Raw genomic sequence first — 17,552 nt, 5'->3', positions numbered from 1 at the left:
CTTCATTTTCCATATCTCAATTATCACTTCGAGATCTTTCTCAAACAGAAGCCTCCAATCAAGATGCGCTTCGTTAAATAACAATTCCTAAATCAAGAGAGTTTTGATCGATCATGACTAAAGCATGTACAATTTCCTCACCTGTTCCTTTTAATCCCCTGGGGTGGTAACCATCAGGTCCTGGAGATTTGTCGATCTTTAGCCTAATTATTTTCTCCATTGCCATTATTTTACTTATACGAATCCCATTGATTTATTAACAGTTTTCCTCTTATCTCTGCCATGTTAGCCTCATCCTTTTCTGTGATGACCGATGCAAAGTAAAAATTTAGCAACTCTGCCATTTCCTGATTTTCAATTACAATATCACCTCCATCTGTCTTTAAGTGCCCCACACGACTCTAAGCCTCCCTTCTTTCTCTTAATATACTTGTAAAAACCTTGAGAGTTCTCCTCATTTACCCTCACAAGTTTTTCTCCTGTTCCTTTTTTGCTCCTCTCACGATTTTTTAGTATCATCACCACAATAAACAACACTTCGCTGTAAAGTTCGGCTCAATAGTTCTCCAATGTCAGAGCGAGAATTGCCTGAAGCCCTGATTTATTTAATGTCACAAATACAATCACACATAGTCATCCATGTATCAACGCACTGAAGGATACACAAATATAAACACAGCGAGAAATGCAGTCAGTGCAGGGATGCACAGGTCAACGGACAAGCGAAATGGACAGAGACAAAACGGCCTGAACCCCCAACAGTGAAGTGTCGCTGATAGATATTAGTGAGGAGGTGGGGGTCATATGTCATCAATTGGCGCTGTGGCTTAGTTGGTTAAAGCATCTGTCTAGTAAACAGGAGATCCTGGGTTCAACTCCCAGCAATGCCTTGTGTAGCTTATTATTTTACTTAATTTATGGAATAAAGCGACAAAATAACATTGTGGTGTTCGTATTTGTTCAGGTTTCAGGAGGAAACGGATAACAGAATGACTGTTCAAAAACGCCCTTTCATTCCACAGACAGACCTCTCAGAGAATGTGTCTGTAACACGTTAATTTGAGGACACGTTCTTGTTTCTAGGCTCGTTGGGATCGGGGTATAATTCACGATTTGAGGTTCAAAGCCGGAAGACATCCTAATTTGGACCAAGACTTGTGATCTTGACCTGCGGGACAAACGTTTGCAAAGAGGAAAAAGAAGTCCTCAAATCGCTCGACCTGAATCTGCATGCCCAGATGAAATATATCCCAGGATGTTAACAGAAGCAAGGAAGGAAATAGCGGAGGCTCTGACCATCATTTTCCAACCCACCCTGGCAAAAGGTGTCGTGCAGGAGGATTTGATGATTGCTAACGTTGTACCATTGTTGAAAAAGGGAGACAGGGATAGATCGAGTAAATACAGGCCAGTCAGCCTAAACTCGAGCTGAAGTATGAATCGTCATTTAGAAAGGCACGGATTAATCAAGGACAGTCAGCGTGGATTTGTTCAGGGAAGGTCGTTTGAATTGAATTATTTGAGGAGGTATCAAGGAGGATCGATGAGGGTATCGCGATTGATGGAGTCAACATGGATTTTAACGAGGCTTTTGACAAAGTCCTACAGGGCAGATTTGTTAAAAATGTAAAAGCCCATTGGATCCAAGGGACATTGGCAAGTTGAATCCAAAATTGGCTGAGTAGCAGGAAGCAAGCGGTTGTGGTCGACGGGTGCTTTTGTGATTGGAAGGCTGTTTCGAGTGGGGTTCCATGCGGCTTCGTACTAGGTCCCTGCTTTTCATGGTACAGATCATTGATTTAGACTGAAATGTAGGGGGCATGATGAAGAAATTTGCAGATGATACAAAAATTGTTCCTGTGGTTGATAGTGAGGAGGAAAGCTGTCGACTGCAGGAAGATATCCATAGAGCAGACAGGTGGAAAGAGAAGTGGCAAATGCAATTCAATCTGAAGAAATGTGAGGTAATGCATTTAGTCGGGGGGGGGGGCAAAAAGGCAAGGGAGTATATAATAAATATTGCAATTAATTTGCCATTTACATGCCCATTCTGCAAATTAACTAATGTCTTCCTTTATTATTCGCATTTTTCTTTGTATTAACTACAGCTCGCAATTCGGTGTCGTCCCTAAGTTTTGAAATTGTACTTCCAATTCCCGTGTCCAAATCATGAATGTAAATTTTGAACAAAAGTGGTCCCAGCACCGATAAATTGTGAACAACAGTGGTCCCACCACTGATAAAGTGTTAACAACAGTGGTCCCATCACTGATATATTGTGAACAACAGTTGTGCCAGCATCGATAAATTGTGAACAACCGTGGTCCCAGCACCGATCAATTGTGAACAACTGTCGACCCAGGAATTTTGATCTTGAACTGCAGTTGAAACTTTTGCACAAAAGAAAATAACGTCCCCAAATCGTCCCACGTGAATCTCAAATGCTTTGGGAAGAAGTCCAACAGAAACAATCAGGACTTTAAAGGCACCTCAACGACCTGAACTTTCGTTGAATGAATTGTGTTAGCCATTGCATTCGACCGTGAAATCGCTCTTGACTTTCATCTCATTGAAGCAGAGTGTGGCCGCTTTGCATCTGTGAGCATGTCGGTGGCGTCTTTACATTTGATATTGATCGCTTCCAATTTGTAAAATTTCATCAATCGTTCCTTGGAGCAGAGGAGGCTGAGGGGGGACATGATTGAGGTGTACAAAATTATGAGGGGCACAGATAGGATGGATACTAAGGAGCTTTTTCCCTTCGTTGAGGGTTCTATAACAAGGGGACATAGATTCAAGGTAAAAGGCGGGAGGTTTAGAGGGGATTTGAGACAGAACTTTTTCACCCAGAGGGTGGTTGGAGTCTGGAACTCACTGCCTGAAAGGGTTGTGGAGGCAGGAACCCTCACAACATTCAAGAAGCATTTGGATGAGCACTTGAAATGCCATAGCATACAAGGCTACGGACCAAATGCTGGAATATGGGATTAGAGTGGACAGGGCTGATGGCCGGCGCGGACACGATGGGCCGAAGGGCCTCTATCCGTGCTGTATAACTCTATGACTCTATGAAAAAGAAACCGAGAATCGAGTTGTCCCTCTTAGTGATGAGCTGAAGGGATTGTTGATCCAAGCAGATCTGGAAAATGCGTGGTGCAATCGGTCAGGAGTTCCAAATCCACCCTCCAGCCACTCGGCAATTATATTGAATGAGCTTTACTCTGGCCCAGTGTCACCGCACTGAAATCGAGTATTTCTCCGGCATGTTTTTCTTCATAGTTGCTGGTTTAAGAGCGAAGACCGGCTGGTTGGATTTTCACTCCTACAAGCTTTAATCATTCATTTTTCACTGACTGCAGACAGTTGTTATATTGGTCGCTGCAATCTCAAAGTTTAGCCCAGTGAATTATTGGTTTAGCAGGTGATCTCTTCACCTGTTCTCGGCGGTGTTATCCGTTAGCGTGAAAGTTTGATTGTTCGAGCCCTTATTTTATTTTATCCTCAGGATTCATCGCCGCAAAGTTCCAGGGTTTCAACGCATGTTTTGGAATCAAGAAAATGTACCGGAATCATTGCCAGCTGAGCAGGGCTGATATTCTACCATTTACCCTGCGGTCGGGAATCAGGCACATGAATCATATAAAGGAATGGAACATTGGCTTCACGGTAATTACAATTCTCCTTGACAGACAAGCCCCCGAAAGGCCCGAAGGGAGGCCGCATTCGCAGCAGGACAGCTGGTTCGCTGTGACATGGAGATTTCTGTAGTGAGTGAGACCAGACTGTTCCTATGTTCAGAGAATAAATTTCACACCCTTTATTTTGGAAAAGCAAAACGGTGGGGATTTTTGTCATAGCCCGATGCCTTTCGTCTTGTATCAGATGTTCCTCGTTGCGTCACTTTCATCTTGATCGGAGAACCAGTTCGGGCGCTCCTGTGATAAACAGCGACAATTGCCAGTTAATGTTAAATTTAACAACGACTCCACTGCGTTTTTAATCCCACTCTTAAGATGCAGTCTATAAAATGAAAAAAATTCATCACATTCAAAGCATAAAAATCTTATTAAAGTTTTGACTGTCTCTCGGTAACCACGTCAACATCGCCTTCAGTCTGAAATGGAAAGTTATCGATTAAGACAGGGATTCAACTACGAACAGGATTTAATTAGCATCATGTAATTAATTTAATAAGTTCATAACTCTTTTTAAAGTTAATTCCCTGACTGGGAATCGAACCTCGCGGTGGTGAGAGTACCGAATTCTCACGACCAGGCCATTGGGGAGCTCCCAAGATTGCGCACGAGACAAAGTGGAACTGATGACATTTTTTTTCTTTCGCTCTTTCATGATTCATTCAGCTCTGTGTTTATACTCAGGCCTCTTATCTCTCCTTCTTTTCAGCTTCTGACCGCGGATATTCCTGTGGCGAAATATCAATAATATAGAACATCTCACAGCCCCGGTATATTTGCTGTTTCTCTGTGCAGTTCTGTGCAAAATCAAACTGCACGCAAATACTGACAGTGCCTCTCTCTCTCCCCACAGAAGCAGCAGGAGATGCCACTTTAAACTGTCAGTTGCTTCAAACGATTCACGATGGACCTGCGTGACCTTGCAGTTTTCCAAGGAGCTGTATTCGGTGCGTGAATTTTGGAAATGGAAACATGTCCATCAGCAGCTTGTGGTCGTATTTTACCTCACTTTCCATTTCATGTACATGCCTACTTGGTGATGTCATTGCCTGAACATCACCTCTGTCGCGATATTATTTCGAACAGAAAATGCCATTTTGTGCGAGCAGATTGTCTGGCTTGAAAATGACCTGAATTACAAAGAGGCCAAGTAGGAAAGGCCGCGTTGCTCTGCTTGTTCGCAGCAAACAATTTTCAGCGTTTCCTTGGGGTTTAGTGTTTAGGATTCGGCGCTTTCATCACCACGGCAAAGGTTCGATTGTCGGTCTCAACATCCGCATATTATACACTCTACCATAAGTGTACTGTACTCAAATTGCTGATTTTTTCATTGTGAGGGGAAGAAACATAAACGTGTGGACATTAATTACGAATTCATCAGCTGGGTTGCACCTTTTCTTTTCCTACCGTCTCAGTCTTTCCATCTTTACCCTTCTCTGCTGGTGTTGCAGGTTCCATCATTCTTCGCTGTTCACGATGCCTGAGAAGTCCATCAGGAGAAAACAGGCAAAGTCAAGAGACAGAGACAGGGAGAGATTAAAACATAGAAATAAGTTGTATAAATGTCAAGTTCTGCGAACGAGCAGAATTTAGAATCGAGCTTGGGAGAGATTCCTTCACGTGTCTTGCAATTTTGCAAGAGACCATTGGGCTCCGAGTTAAAAGCGTCGTTGGCGATGGAGCACCTCTCTGAGGGAGCGAACAAGGTCCGTTCGTTCAAGTTCATATTAATTTGAACACTGAACAAACTTTACAAAGTAGCGCTGCGAATAGGATTCGAACCTGTGCAGGGAAACCCCATTGGATTTCAAGTCCAACGCCTTAACCACTCGGCCATCGCAGCTGCAAGCACCGATGCTGCACAGCTATAAATCAGAATGCGTAGGGTTATCACACGAGATCTGTGACACTTTGTTCTCTCAGACAGGTTTCCAACTGGAAACTTGCAGCTTGTTAATGTGCTGACTTTGCTGTCTCGGTGATAGAATTCTCATTTATCACGTGAGAAACCGGGGTTCGATTTCCGGTTCGTTTAGGATTATTTTCATTCTTCATTCATCCGATCGCGTGAATTGTGCGACATTCGCCCTCAGCTAAAATCTGCGCACCATTTGAGACATTTTCTATTCTCCACGTGTGTTGCGTCGAAGCTGGGTTGGAAAATCACATTGCAAGTCCAACTTCTTAATCATTGGGTCATCGCAGCTGCAAGCGACAAATCCGACACGGCTGCAGAAGAGAATGAAGAAGTTTATGACAGGAGAACTCTGAGACTGTATGTTCTTTTAGACAGGTTTCGAACTGAGCGCATGCCGCCGGCTGCTGTGTGGACTTTGTTGTTTCAGTCATAAAATTCTTGCTGTCTGCGTGGGAGGCCCGGGTTCGATCACCACCCAATAGAGGAGCATTTTTCGTTCTCCATTCATGAGGTCACGTGAATTGGGATACATTTACATTCAGCTTGAATCTGAACACCATCTTGAGACATTTTCCTTTCTCCATGTGTGTTGTCGTCGACAGAACCTCTGCATTCTGTCCTCCATGCACTGGAATTAAGACAATCCTGCCGACTACACCGCTGACAAGACGTGAGAAGCCAATTAGTGATTTTGAACTAAAAATGGTAACACCGCAGGGCTGGACCGGGACCTCTCAAATAACAATCAGCAAATCCCCAAAGCGAGAATCATACCCCAAGACCAACGAGCCACTGATAACAGAGGGGTGCAACCAATGCAGAATTCTGTGCCACCCACTGCCGATCGGCCACCATTCTGTCCATCCTATCACTTTTTCTATTCCGATGTACGGCAATGTGAAGACGTACATTAACTATTTCATATCAACAATATTAGACTCTCTTTACCACATTCGTTTCGAATGTGCGAGTTGTATTATCAAGTGAGACTTTGCAGAATTAATTGCTCTAAAGCTACATTGTTGTCTGTCTCGGCATCCGCAGATTATCCACTCTCCCACAAGTATAACAGTGACCACACTTCAAAAATACTTCATTGGTTGTAAATCGCTTTGGGAGGTCTTGAGGTCGTGAAAAGCGCTTTCTAAATACAAGACTTTGTTTTTATACTGGGCTGAAAGTACTGATGTTTTCACTATGAGGACGAAGAGACATCAAAATGTGGACATTGGCTGCGAATTCATCATCTGGGTTGGTCCTTTTCTTTTCCGACCGTCTCAGTCTTTCGATCTTTACCGTTCACTGCTGGTGTCGCAGGTTCGATGAGCTTTAGCCGTTCAACGAAGCCTGAGAAGTCCATCAGGGGAAAACACAGAGGGACAGAGACAGGGAGAGATTGAGAGATCTAAGTATAGAAAAAAAGCTTGATTATCAAGATAGCAGAATTTGAAATGAAGCTTGAGAGAGATGGACTCATACATTCATAGAATCGTTACTGCACAGAAGGAGGCCATTCGGCCCATTGAGCCTTCCCCGGCTCTCTTTAAGAGCAATCCAGTTAGTCCCATTCCCCCGTTCTTTCCCTGTCGACCCGCAAATATTTTCCTTCAAATACTTATCCAATTCCTTTTAGAAAGTCATGATTAAATCTGCTTCCACCAACCTTTCAGGCGATGCATTCCAGATTATAACTACTCGCTGATTTAAAACGTTTTTCCTCATATCGCCTTTGGTTCTTTTGTCAACCACCGTAAATCTGTATCCTCTGGTTCTCGACCCTTCCGCCAACGGGAGCAGTTTCTGTTTATTTACTTTATCTAAACCCGTCATGATTTTGAACACTTCTGTCAAATCTCCTCTCAACCTTCCTGCCCGAAGGAGAACAACCCCAGCTTCGCCAGTCTATCCACGTAACTGAAGTCCTTCATCCCTGGAACCATTCCAGTAAATCTTTTCTGCATCCTCTCTGTGGCCTTCACATCCTTCCTAAAGTGCGGTACCCAGAATTGGACACAATTCTCCAGTTGTGGATTATTGTGAAGTTTCCTTCACGCACCTTCAAATTTTGCAAGTGACCACTGGGCTCCCAATTAAAAGGCTCTGCCGCGGTGGAGGATCTGTCTGAGAGAAGGAAATGCGGCCCGTTATCTCCAGTTCATATTTATTTGAGCATTGAACAAAACTTGAAACAATAGCGCCGCGAGCAGCATTCCAATGTTTCACCGAAAGACCCTGTCCAGTTTTAGATCTAACGCCTGAACCACTCGGCCATCACAAGCAGCGAGTGCTAGTAATGCACGGCTGTAAATCAGAATGCGCAAGGTACTCAGAGGAGATTTGTGAAATTATATGTTGTTTTAAACAGGTTTCCAACTGGACACGGAGAGCCCGATACCATGCAAACGTTGCTGTTTCACTGGTAGAATTTGCACTTACCACGCGAGGGAACAGGGTTCGTATTCCCGACCAATTAAGGAGCATTTTTATTCTGCACCTCTGAGATCGCCTGAATTGGGATAAATTCACCTTCAGATTCAATCTGCAAACCGCCGTGAGGCATTTTACTCTCTCCGTGTGTCTTGCGTCGACAAACCGGATGCATTCCGGCCTCTGGACCTCAAATATGCTCGAGAATTAAATCAATCCTGCTTTCTGCAACGCTGAAAAGATGTGAGAAAGAAATAAGTGAATCTTCATTGGAAATAGTGAAACAGGAGGGTTCTGGGATTTGAACTGGGGACCTCGCACATATCAATCAGTGAAACGCCCAAAATGAAAAGCATAATCCTGGAACAAGGAGCCGTCAGTCACACAACCGGACAACCAGTCGGAAATTTCCCTGCTTCCCTCAACCGATCGCCCATTCATTCAGACCGCTTCTGTCCATCGAATCATAGAATGGTTACAGCACAGAAGGAGGCAATTCGGCTCATCGAGCCTGTGGCGGCTTTATATAAGAGCAATCCAATTAGTCCCATTCCCCGGCCCTTTCCCGGTGCTCTGTACTTTTCCCCTTCAAATTCCTTTTTTAAGTCACGATTGAATCTGCTTCCACCACCCTTTCAAGCAGCGCATTCCAGATCAGAACTATTCGCTGCGTAATTAAGTTTTTCCTCATATCGCCTTTTGTTCTTTTGCAATCACCTCAAATCTGTTTCCTCTGGTTCCCGACCATTCCGCCAATTAAAACAGCTTCTCTTTATTTACTTTATCGAAACCCTTCATGACTTTGAACACTTCTTTCAAATCTCCTCTGAACCTTCTCTGCTCTAAGGTGAACAACCCCAGCACGAGGCAAATGCGGTCAATCAGCTTGAATTAATTTGTTTGATCATTAAACAGACCTTTAAAGACTGGCCCTGTTTTGTGGAAGTCTGAGCTAATGGTTTAAATCGCTGGTTTCAATGTCTGGGGCGTTTCTCGATTCGAATTTTACCATTGACAGAATTTCTGCAAATATCCATTTTGACCTGTTCACAGAAAACCCGATTACAGTGCGATGGAGCAGAGGATGTGAAAGAAGCTGAAAGTGAAAGTGCAGATATTAGTTTCATCACGGGGACAGGACACGTTTCCACATGTAATGACGTCTCACCTTAAGATTCTTTCCAGCAGAGTGGGACAGGTGATCAGAGTGACCGGGCTCTCGCGGCGCAATCAGTCCTTATATTCGTTACAGGCTCAGGAAATGCCGGGGTTTTTAATTCGAATCTCAGCAAGATCAAACAATCCTTTTCCTTGTGAACATTTCGACCGGAGTTGAAGGTAAAATTGATGTGCTCCAAAATGCATTTAATTATCTGAATTGCCATGTGGTTCCTCCGGACTACGCGGTTGCAAGAGCAGATGAGATGTTTAATATTACTTGTTTACAGGAGGGAGGCTGCAGTTTTGTAGACACAAACTATGATTTTGATCCATCTTCAAATCGTGGGATTTAACTGGAGCTTTAAACCAGCGCCAGAGGCCGCTCAGCCAGGATACTTTCCATCTTACACTTCAGGAGCTAGTTTTACAGGAATAGAATTACTGCAAGCAAGAATTCTACCCCTGAAGCACCAATGCTCGCACGGCAGCAGGATGCATGTGTCCAGTTAGAAACTTGTCTGAAGGAACATGCAGACTGACAGAGCCGGAAGTCCAGCAGATTGACTTTCGGTCTGAGCAGATGATGAGTCTCCTTCTTGAGAGAGTTCCGCCAATCCAGCTCAGAATGGTTTAAGAATCATGAATCCGGGTGTGACTGGAGCCACTTGTGTCAGATGAAGTGCCGGGGGCAGTTTCACATCCTTGACGGACATTAATGATCCTGTTGCGGTTTTGCTGCAAAATTTCACTTCCCAGCTCCCGAACTAAAATCCAACGCCATTGCAACTCGAATCCACAACCTTTGAATGGCTTATCAAACAAAACAAGTAGAAGTCCAACACACCAGCCGTTGCGTCACAGGGTCAGTTGCCAAAAAAACCCGAATAAAAAGAAAGACGTGTTTCTCCGGTCCAGGGGCAAAGTGACAATGGATGTTATTCAAAAAACTGTCCCCTCGAATCTGTCTTCATTTTTTTTTTGTAAAGCTTCGATTTTAAAAGTTATAAAAAGCCGAAATAAATAAAGTAAATTATAAGAATCGAATCCATGATCATGGCGTTACAACACTCTAAGCAACTGAGTTAACCGGCCGTACTGACGGTCCATTAGACATTTTAATTAATTTCTGTACTGTACGCTAGTTGGTCGCGCTTTCTGTACTTGGACCCCTAAATCTCTCTGCTCCTCCACAGTTCCCAGTTTCTCACCATTGAGAAAACATTCTGATTTATCTTTCTTAGATTTAAAGTGGATGAGCTCGCTCTCCCCCACATTGAAGTATATTTGCCGCAGTTTTGCCCACTCACTGAAACTATCAATTCCCACTTTTCAACTTCCTGCTTCGATCTGCATGACTTATTGCGTCACCAGAAGGCTGCGTGTTCAAATCACGGGGTAACCGTTACTTTTCGAGCTGATCGGATTCTGGATCGTTCCGGAATGAATATTTCATCTGCTTTTTCTCAATAAACAGAACCTTGCTGTAAAGTCTGCTTCCCTGGTTCTCAAATTTCAGGAAGGCGTCTCATTCTGCCCTCGACGTTTGATCTTGACCTGCGGTTGAAACTTTTGCAAAGAGTGAAATGAAGTCCCCAAATCGCTCCACGTGAATCTCAAACGCTTTGGGAAGAAGTTCAGTGCAAACAATCAGGAATTTAAAAGCACCTCAATGACCTGCACTTTCTTGGAATGAGTTTTGTCCGCCATTGCATTCGACCGTGAAATCGCTCCCGGCTTTCATCTCACTGAAGGGAAGAGTGTGACCGTGTTACATCTGTCAGAGTGGAAGTGACGGGTTTGGGGTCGGTGTGGGTCGTTTACAACTTTTGAAATCTCACCAAACAGCAGAGAAAAAGTAACTTAGAATCAAATTGTCCCTGTCAGTGATGAATTGAAGTGAATATCGCTCCAAGCAGATCTGGAGAACTCGCAGTGCAGCCGCACAGGAGTTCCAAATCCACCTTCTCGCCACTCGGCAATCGCATGAACTGAACTTTACTCTGACCCAGTGTCACCGCACTGAAATCGAGTATCTCTCGACCACACTTTTTCTGAACATCATAATTACTGGTTTAAGAGTGAAAACTGCCGTCCGCTTCACTGTAAGTGCAAGAGACAACTTTGTAAACACCGAGTCGTGTCACAGACCTGCTCGTCGGACCTGCTCATTTCATCTCATCTCATTTTTAGCAAACCTGAATATTACTGGAATAGAGAATGGCGAATCACAGCTCGATAAATCAATCCTCTCGACCACGAGGGGACTGAATCTTCCAACATACAGGTGTTTAATGGCAAGGTGAGTTTAATGTTCAGGAATAATAGAGCACAGATTTTCACTCGTGCAAACTTCACACACTTTATTTTGGAAAAGTAAACTGATAGTGGAGAGAGGTTATATTAATCGCTGCAACCTGAATTTTTAGCTCGTTCAATCAGTGGTTCAGAATCAAACGTGTACTGTCTCTGTGGCGCAATCCGTTAGCGCGTTCGCCTATTAATCGAAAGGTTGGTTGGTCGAGCCCACCCAGGGGTGGTGGGATAACTTTTATCTTCATGGTCTCGCATTTCCTGGTTTCTGATGTTTGTTTTGGCTGCAAAACTAATGCCCGGTTTCGATCGCCAGCTGAGCACGGCCGATCTTCCACCATTGAACCTGTGATTGGCTTCGCGGAAATCTGAATTCTTCTTGACAGACAAGGCCCGAAGGTTGCAGGAGAGCCGCTTCACTCTGACATGGATATTTCTGCAGTGAGTGACGCCAGACTGTTTCCACAATGAATGTCACTCCCTTTTATTTTGGAAACGCAAAATTGTATTCACATTCCGATGGGTTGCAGTTGATTTGTGAGAGATCATGAAAGGATCCTGCAGCGCTGCCTTGAATAATAACTGTGAGGAATCTTACAACACCAGGTTATAGTCCAACAAATTTATTTTAAAATCACAAGCTTTCGGAGATTATCTCCTTCGTCAGATGAATGAATGAAAAGGTTCTCAAATCGCATATCTTATACGATGTTGGGACAGCATCACACCAATCAAAAGGTGTCGTTGTTATTCAAACAGGCCAGTCACGGAGAACAGCACGTCCCAGTACACTCGATATACATTGTGTCTTTTACACAGGCAGGCAGAAAGAAACTAAAAATGGCAGAGAGAGAGAGAGAGATTTTAAAAAACATATAAATTTTTCCCCCTTTTTGCTGGTGGGGTTACTTGTAGCGTGTAAAAGACACAATGTATATCGAGTGTACTGGGACGTGCTGTTCTCCGTGACTGGCCTGTTTGAATAACAACGACACCTTTTGATTGGTGTGATGCTGTCCCAACATCGTATAAGATATGCGATTTGAGAACCTTTTCATTCATTCATCTGACGAAGGAGATAATCTCCGAAAGCTTGTGATTTTAAAATAAATTTGTTGGACTATAACCTGTTGTTGTAAGATTCCTTACATTTGTCCACCCCAGTCCATCACCGGCATCTCCACATCTTGGATAATAACAACAGTTCTAAGCCGCATTTCAGTCGCGGCAACAAATCCTCACATCCGAGTATCTGCACCCTTAAATCCGAGTATTTGCAACCTTGCACCGGAATATCTGCACCCTTACACCGGAGTATCTGCACCTTTATATCCGAGCATCTGCACCCTCACACCGGAGTATCTGCACCGTTGCACCGGAGTATCTGCGCCCTTACAACCATTGACTCATCAACTGTCCCCAATCATCTTTATCAGCGTCAGGAGCCCTAAACAAAACCCAACAGTGAAGACATTTGCTTTATAATTCTTCACCAATGTACGGACACATTTTTATTTCCGGTCCTTTGAAGGAGATTTGGGGAAAGTGGCCGCTGATACTCAGAAACTACTGCTTGTTGCGTTTTTTTTCCCAGCGGGCTCGTTGGTCTAGGGGTATGATTCTCGCTTCGGGTTTGTTGCTTGAAATATGTGAGAGACCCCGGACGAGCCCTCATTTTTTTCCCCCCGACTTTTGATCTTGAGCTGCTGTTCAAACTGACAGGGTGTTTGGAGGTATCTCAATGATCTCACGTCCTCTGAATGCATTCTGCTTGCAATTGCAATTGACCTTGAAACCGCTCTCGGATTTCATCTCACTGAAGCAGAATGTGGCCACTTTACATCTGTCAGCGTGGAGGTGACGAGGTTGTGTTTCATAACCGCGGACACACCTGTACGGACATTGTTATTCAGAATGTACAAAATGCTGTCTCAAATACTCTGTTGTCATCCAGGGAGCTCAGATTTTCCATGCCCTATCTTTCCCCTCGTAAGAATGGAACCAGTCTGTACACGAGATATCTCCTCACTCAAAGCCTCCCATTGCTCATTTACTGTTTTACCTGCCAATCTTTGATTCCAATCCATCTGGACCCGATCCCTTTTCAACTCGCTGAAATTCGCTCTTCCCATTTGAGTATTTTCATATCTGATTTTTCCTTGCATTTTCCATAACTACACTAAACCTGCTGCAAATGCTCCCCCACTGAATCATGCTCCACTTGCCCCACTTCTTTCCCCTAAATCAATCCAACACTGCTTCCTTGCTCGTTGGGCTGAAAACATACGGATTAAGAAAGATCTCTTGTACACATTTCAGGAATTGCTCGTCCTCTTTGACTTTTACACTGCTATTTCCCAGTCTATATTAGGATAAATGAAGTTCCCTTTTATCACTACTCTAAAATTATTGCATCTTTCTGCGATTTGCCTGCCAATTTGCTCCTCTATCGCCTTCCCACTATTTGGTCGCCTATAGAATGCATCCAGAAGCGTAATAGCTCCTCAATTGTTCCTTAATTCGAAACAAATAGATTCTGCCTTTGAACCCTTAAGCATGGCGACCCTTTCTACCGCTGTAACAGTATTTTTGATCAATCGTGCCTGCTCCCCTCTAACCCCCCCCCTACCCCCCACTACATTTTTTCCCTGCCTTTCCTGAATACGTTGTAGACAGGAATATTTAAGTGGCCATTCCGCCGCTTGTTTGAGCCAGGTCTCCATTATTGACACGATAACATAATCCCATGTTACCATTTGTGTCTGCAGCTCACCAAACTTATTTATCAAGTGTGTTAAACACAACATCAGGGCATTAGGGTAGGACACGTTCCAATGCCCATTTAAATGTTCTATACACTAATGTACGTAGCATAAGTAATAAAACAAGTAAATTAGTAGCTTAAATTCAGCTTATAGTGCATAACGTAGTGCTCATCACTGAGACCTGGCTACAAACTGGGCATGTCTGGCAGATAAATATTTCAGGTTATGAGCCGTTTCGAAAGGATAGGGACATTGGAAAAGCCGGTGGAGTAGCGATATTGAGGAGGGATACTATTACTGCATTAGAAAGAAGAGATATCAGTAAAGGTGAGCACGCAGTCGCAACGCTTTGCGTAGAATTGAGTAACAGAACAGAATGCAAGACTTTCGTGGGAGTTGTTTATGGACTTCCGGATTTCAGTAAAAAAGTAACAGGATACACAAAAGCGGTAAGGGTGTTAGGGGTCTGGAACTCACTGTCTGAAAGGGTGGTCGAGGCAGAAAATCTCAACTCATTTGAAAAGTACTTGGATGTGCAACTGAAGTGCCGTAACCTACAGGGCTATGGACCAAGTGTTGGAAAGTAGGATTAAGTTGGATAGCTCTTTTTCGGCCGGCACAGACACGATAGGCCGAATGGCTTCCTTCTGTTCTGTAACTTTCGATGATTCTATGATTCCGTGTGTGGGAAGGGATTCACTCAGTCATCACACGTGCTGAGACACCAGGGAGTTCAAAAGTGACTGCAGGAGTTGGGTTCTGCTGTTAATCCCATCCAGAACTGAACCATTTTCATTCTGACATTTTGGGTTTGTTTCTTCTGATGTTAATAACCCTATAACTGGGCTGGAGATTAATATTCTGGATATCTGTTAAATAAATCTGCTTTGTTTTACACACCTTGTTGGAGATTTTGGTCTTTCCCACCTGAGTGTTTAGCATCACCTGACTGGAGCTCAGAAATGACAATCTGGGGGGAGGATCGTCCGGTGCGAACAGAACTTCAGCCTGGACACAGTCCTTCAGGGCCACACTGAGAGGGGCAAACGGCACTTCGCTCTTTCTGGTCTCTCTTCACTGACAGCAAAGTGGCCGTGCGGCATCCAGTCTAAAAATGACTGTGGCAATTATTCTATGAAGATTTAACCTGTTTGTGTGACAGTCCTCGGTCGACCATTCAAGGCAGGCGTTAAATCATTTAAAATAAAAGCGCTAAAAATAAATGGGTTATGAATTGTGATTTCCGTGAAGCCAATGTTCCATTCCTTTATCTGATTCATGTGCCTGCTCTCCGACTACAGGGTAAATGGTGGAATATCAGCCCTGCTCAGCCGGCAATGATCACGTTACATTTTCTTGCAGACAAACCACACATTGAAACCCTGGAGCTTTGAGGCGATGAATCCTTAGGGAAAATAAAATTAGGGCTCAAACCATCAAACTTTCGCGTTAACCGATAGCATTACGAGACAGGTGAAGAATTTACCTACTAAACCAATAATTCACTCAGCGAAACTTTGAGGTTGCAGTGACCAATATAACAGTTGTCTATTGTCAGTCCAAAATGAACGGTTGAAACTTGCAGGAGTGAAAATCCAACGAGCCGGTCTTCACTCTTAAATCAGCAACTATGAAGTGAAGAGAAACGTGCCGGAGAAATACTCGATTTCAGCGCGGTGACACTGGGCCAGAATAAAGTTCAGTTAATATGATCGCCCAGTGGCGAGAGGGTGGATTTGGAACTCCTGAGCGATTGCACTGCGCATTTTCCAGATCTGCTTGGAGCACCAATCACTTCAATTCATCAATTACAGGGACAATTCGATTCTCGGTTTCTTTTCCCTGACGCTTGGCGAGATCTTAAAAATTGGAAGCGATCAATATCAAAGCGAACCTCGTCACCGACAAGCTCACAGATACAAAGCGGCCATACTCTGCTTCAGTGAGATGAAAGCCCAGAGCGGTTTCAAGGTCGAATGCAATTGTAAGCAAAGCTCGTTCAATGAAAGTGCAGGGCTTTGAGGTGCATTTAAATCCTGATTGTTTGAACTGAACTTCTTCCGAAGGTGCTTGAGATTCAGGTGGAGTGATTTGGGGACTTCTTTCCACTCTTTGCAAAAGTTTGAACCGCAGGTCAAGATCAAAAGTCTCGGGTTAAATTTGGGCTTGTCCGCGCTCTGACTCTCGAATCATACCCCGACCTCAACCAGCCCAGAGACAAGAACGTGTCCTTCCATTGACGTGTTTCGGTCACATTCCATGAGAGGTCCATCTGCATAATGAAACGACATTTTTTAAGAGACATTCTGATCAGTTCTGTGTTTGCTCCTGAACAAGGACAAACACCGCACTGTCTGTTTTCGCATGTCAGATTCACTAAACATAATAAATTACATAAAGGCGCCGCTGGGAGTTGAACCCAGGATCTCCTGTTTACTAGACAGGCGCTTTAACCAACTAAGCCACGGAGCCAATTCCTGATATCGGTTTTCACTTCCTCTCATTAATATCTATCAGCCACACGTCACATTCTGTTGGGGGTTCTGACTGTTCCATCTTTGTCAATTTCGCTTGCCCGTTTCCCTGTGAATCCCACTGCTGAATGACCTCACATTTCCCCACTTTATACTTTATTTGCCAACTTCTAGCCCACTCACTTAACCTGTCTGTATCACTTTGCATCCTCTTTGCGTCCTCCTCACGGCTTACCTTCCCACCTAGTTTTGTATCGTCAGCAAACTTGGATACATTACACTCGGTCCCCTCATCTAAGTCATTAATATCGATTGTAAATAGCTGAGGCCCAAGCACTGATCTTCACGGCACATCACTGGTTACAACCTGCCAACCCGAAAATGACCTGTTTATTCCGACTTACTGTTTTCTGTACGTCAACAAATCCCCAGTACATGTTAATATATTCCCACAATCCCATGAGCCCAAATCTTGTTTAACAAACTTTTGGGTGGCACCTTATCGAATGCCTTTTGAAAATCCAAATATTCTACATCCACTGGTTCTCCCTTATCTACCCTGCAATCTACACCCTCAAAACCTCTAATAGAGTTGTCAAACACGATTTCCCTTTCATAAAACCGTGTTCCATGTGCCGAACCATATTATGATCTTCTACGTGCCCTGTTACCACGTCCCGAGTTATAGATTCTAGCATTTTTCCTCCTACTATTGTCAGGCTAATCACTTGTAGTTCCCTGTTTTCTCTCTCCCTCCTTTCTTGAATAGTGGGGTGACGTTTGTTACCTTCCAATCCATAGG

At 43.8% G+C, this 17,552-nt stretch overlaps 3 non-coding genes across 3 annotated transcripts; 1 reads left to right on the top strand and 2 right to left on the bottom strand.

Annotated features, from left to right (window-relative positions):
* The first annotated feature begins 816 nt into the window (after nucleotides 1–816).
* trnat-agu (transfer RNA threonine (anticodon AGU)) lies at nucleotides 817–890 on the top strand. The gene has a single exon. It is a non-coding gene; the product is annotated as a tRNA-Thr (tRNA).
* A 4,566-nt stretch (nucleotides 891–5,456) lies between these two features.
* Nucleotides 5,457–5,538, bottom strand: trnas-uga (transfer RNA serine (anticodon UGA)). The gene has a single exon. It is a non-coding gene; the product is annotated as a tRNA-Ser (tRNA).
* Nucleotides 5,539–16,674: 11,136 nt separating this feature from the next.
* trnat-agu (transfer RNA threonine (anticodon AGU)) lies at nucleotides 16,675–16,748 on the bottom strand. The gene has a single exon. It is a non-coding gene; the product is annotated as a tRNA-Thr (tRNA).
* Nucleotides 16,749–17,552: the final 804 nt, after the last annotated feature.

Source organism: Heptranchias perlo, unplaced genomic scaffold, assembly GCF_035084215.1.
Source record: "Heptranchias perlo isolate sHepPer1 unplaced genomic scaffold, sHepPer1.hap1 HAP1_SCAFFOLD_73, whole genome shotgun sequence".
NCBI classification, from domain to species: domain Eukaryota; kingdom Metazoa; phylum Chordata; class Chondrichthyes; order Hexanchiformes; family Hexanchidae; genus Heptranchias; species Heptranchias perlo.
Note: the sequence above shows the minus strand (reverse complement) of the source record. Positions and strands in the feature narration are given on the sequence as shown.